This window comes from Dendrobium catenatum, unplaced genomic scaffold (assembly GCF_001605985.2).
Source record: "Dendrobium catenatum unplaced genomic scaffold, ASM160598v2 fragScaff_scaffold_1007, whole genome shotgun sequence".
Taxonomy (NCBI): Eukaryota; Viridiplantae; Streptophyta; class Magnoliopsida; order Asparagales; family Orchidaceae; genus Dendrobium; species Dendrobium catenatum.
The window spans coordinates 332,429-336,446 of NW_021319469.1; the positions used below are offsets into that span (position 1 = coordinate 332,429).

The window sequence follows — 4,018 nt, forward strand, 5'->3', positions numbered from 1 at the left end:
ATAGTCTCTTCTAACACCATCAAAGACGATAGAAATATCATCCTGGATGATAATGTCAGTTCTTGAAATTCTATTTAAAGGTCTCAAATCTTCTCATGCAAATGACCTTGAGTGCTGCTGTCTTGACCTGAGAGAGCATAGGGAGAGGGAGAGAGAAACTTGTGAGGGGGAGTTTGTGAGAGGGATCATAAAGGTTGCTCCAAGGTACCAAGTCGTCTTCTCCATTCTTCATCCTTCATCCTTGGGAGGTTATTGGGAGTTCTACTTCAGTAAATGGTCCGGGTTCTCTGCCCACTTTAGGAGGAAGCAAAAGGAGTCAATTCTCTGCCCGCTTTAGGAGGAAGCAAAAGGAGACGATTCTCTACCACACCGGGGTTGGTGAAAAAGAGTCTGTTGTAAAGGCTTCTGCGCCTAGCTATGGGAGCTAAAGGAGAGACACTTAGTTAGTGCAATACTCGGTGGGTGCCTCTGAGAAGTGGACGAAGGTCAAGATTTGACCGGACCACTATAAATCATGTGTGATCATTCTTTATTCTATTTCCGTATTTAATTTCTGCATCCATTACTCTTTGTGGTGAATTGTTTTTATTTTAGTTTTATTCTTTTCTTAAGAAAGATTTTTTAAAATACCAATTCACCCCCTCTTGGTTAGCCTCGGGCTAGTTCTTAAGGGCTTAACATCTTTCTTAAGAACTTTCAATTACATCATAGGAAACCAGAATTTCCTATGAATACTCTCAGTTAAAATAACAGTAGAAATTTCATTTAAGATTTCAAAGATTGATGTCAAAGGAGGTAAGGATTATAATTTTTATTCAGGAATGGATCAAAATGGAGCACTTATTTCTGGATTCAATGGAAGAAGGGTAGGAGGTGTTTTGAGATTCTAAATTATTTCAGAAACACCTCAGCCTATCCTAAGTGTTGGGCTTGAATTTGATTTAAAGAGATTTTAGTTTGAATGATCAATTTTATTATAAGTTTGGGATTCAATTTCTAGAGGTTGAGTTCTTATTGCCTGATATTGACTCAGAAACTAAGTCTAAAGTAGGTACTAAAAACTAGAGATCTGAACCTAACTAATATAATGCAAATCTTGACTTACCCCATCCTAGATTGGGGAGCCAGTTAAACCACCTAGGAGCTTCAAAACTATAAGTCTGGTCATTAATGAAAGAGTGGTTAAGGATGTTAATTAGATTGAGTTTAAGGAAATCGGGGCTGACATCTATAGCAGATTCCTAATTGGCCCCTTAACATATGTTGGGTATTTGATGTCAAAGTAAATGCAAATTTATATCAGACTCTTTTAAATTTGTTAGTAATGTGATGCATACTAGTTGACTCGATTGAATGCATGAATGAAATTGAAGCAGTTTAAATATTTGGCTTAAAAATAGGTTTTTCTCTAGAGATTGCATAATATCCCCTTGACATATATGCACCATCATAGGTTAAGTAGTCTACCAAAATCTACAGCATGAGAGGTGCCTAACGAGGTAGAGAAGTTATAATATGATGCATGAAAAACCCTCGGCAAGTTCGAGCTTACTTCTTAGGATAATTAGAGTTTTTATCTAAGCTAAAATTTTTAATTTAATTTGAATAGAAGAATTTTTATCTTACCCTCATGAGCTTTCGATCGGGTTCCAGACTAAATAAAAAAACTAAGAAAAGTAGGCAAATCCTAATCACAATCAACATATCAATTAATAAATAAATAAATAAAATTAAATTAATATCAATTTTAAAGTCCATATGGCAAGTGCCACTTAATATTACATCTCAGAATTACAGAAAAGTAAAGTGGTTGGGTACCACTGACAACAACCCGGATTCTTCTCCTAAGACACAAGTGACTTTGAGATTTGGGATTCTTCTCATTATCCACTTCTTCATTCTTCTACAACTCCTTGGATCGTTGACATAGATATTAAAATAAAGAGAAGCTCCTCCTTGAAAGGGGTGTTATCTTTTCTCTTTGGATGTTTTAAAGATATCCTTACTTGATCTTCCAAATGGAGAAAGACTATCCCCTTTAAGGATGTCTTCTCCTCTTTGAAATCCAAGTTGGATATAAATATCCCATCTCAAATCACTTGACATTTACAACTCAAATAGATCAAATTACATTTCAATTTAAAAGAAAAATTTAGACTTGGATCACCTGCATGGTTATCCTAATTTTCAACAATTAATTTGATATCCAAAGTAGTTAATATTTTAAATTTAAAATGCTCAAATAATAGTCACACTTGGCCATGCTCTTTTTATATTAAAGGGGGACTTATACAATTTGAAGCTCCTACAAAAAACATTATTAATATTAAAGCTTAATTTAGGCCCCCTTTAATCAATGCCCTGTTTGAGCTTTACCACATGCATAAGATTAAATTAATATAAATCATTCCTAACCTAGGGGTAGATCTAACGTGCAATCCAATCACATTGCAGAGTACAAAAAAGTTAAGTAAATAATCACATCAACATCATTAAACAGCATATAATGAAAGCTCAAAAACCCGACATACAACATAAAAGTAAACACCATACTAGCCTAAAACTAGAGTTGGTTCTCCTAGAAAATCATCTGAAGTGTGTGAAGTATGCCGTGTGGTTTGGATATGTCATATGGAGGGTAATTTGTTAAAGTTGTTTGATGTTCTGGTTGGTTGAAAGGCTTAAGAGATTTAAGTTTAAATTTAAGTATTAATTGCTTAAAGTTAATTTTAAAGGTTATTGATTACCACTTTTGTTGCTCACTGAGGTCATGAAATTTGTTTCACAATCCTTGGGGCAAATTTAATAGCTTCGTAGGCCTCGATTACCTAATGATAACTAGTATAATTATGTAATTTAATTTGATTAAGGTTTAAAAGTTAATTAATTTTAATTAAAGTTTGTTGATTGCTGGTTTTAAGTTTAATTGAAGATTTTTGAAATTTTAAAGTGAATTTTGAATTTTAAGAATTTTTTGGATTATTTTAATCATTTAATTAAGGGGTTAAAAATTAACTTTTTATTTAAAAGTGATATTTAGAAATTTAGTATTTTTATAAAATATTAGACCTTAAAATGAGTTGTTAGATTCTAAGTTTGCTGGATTTAGATTTTTTATATTTAATGATGATGGTTTGAAGTTTTGACTTGATTTTGACTTAAGATTTGACCAAAAGTTGAATTTTTTAAATATGAATTATTTCTAGAGATTTTATATTTTTAATAAATATTAGATTTCCATATGAGTTGAATTCCTTTGAATTTGCTCAATTTTCAATTTTCTGGAATTAGTTATGATTTTTTAAAGTTTGTCATTTTTAAAATTTTTAAAATTATTTAATTAGAATGGGTTTTTTATGATTTTGCTCCAAATGAACTCCAAACTTCTTGAAATCCTCTCCAAAGGCTAGGAATGAAAATAGAAAAGATTCTCAAGTGTCTGGAAATTTTTTATAATTTAAATTATTTTCAGTTAGAGGTATTATATATATATATTTTTTATTTAAATTTGATTTATTAGAATTTTTGAAATTGTTAGGCTTAATTTAAAGGTTAATTTTAACTTGATTAATTTCTTGACTTAATGAGCTCCGAATTGGGTGAAATTTGAACCTAAGGTTTATAATGTCACTAAATTTAATTTTCTATAGTTTCACCCTTATTGAGTGTGTGTAAAATTTCCTAGGATTTTTCTAAATTATCAAGAAATGATCCTTAATTATTTTTCCTAAGTGTCACTAATATTTAATTGGGGTTGAAACATTGGTCATCTAACCCTGATACTATATTACACATACTAGAGAGAAATTCAAGCCTAGTTCTAAGTGATGTGTGCAATATAAATTGTCAAAGTTATGGGTCAAAATTTGACAAAAAATTTTAAAAATTAAATTTACCAGAATCTAGCTATTAAATTAGTTAAAACTTTTATGGCATATAGGTAACACACCATAGTGTACCCTATCCAAATTTGAGACCAATTAGATAACTGGATTGAGAGTTATCAAAGAAATTAAAT

General features: G+C 31.0%; 1 protein-coding gene across 1 annotated transcript in view; it reads right to left on the minus strand.

The window, feature by feature from the left end:
• The window catches only part of LOC110105585, a gene marked incomplete at its 5' end in the record, with an annotated part of 12,074 nt that overhangs the window by 6,402 nt on the left and 1,654 nt on the right, over positions 1-4,018 (minus strand). The window lies entirely within an intron of this gene.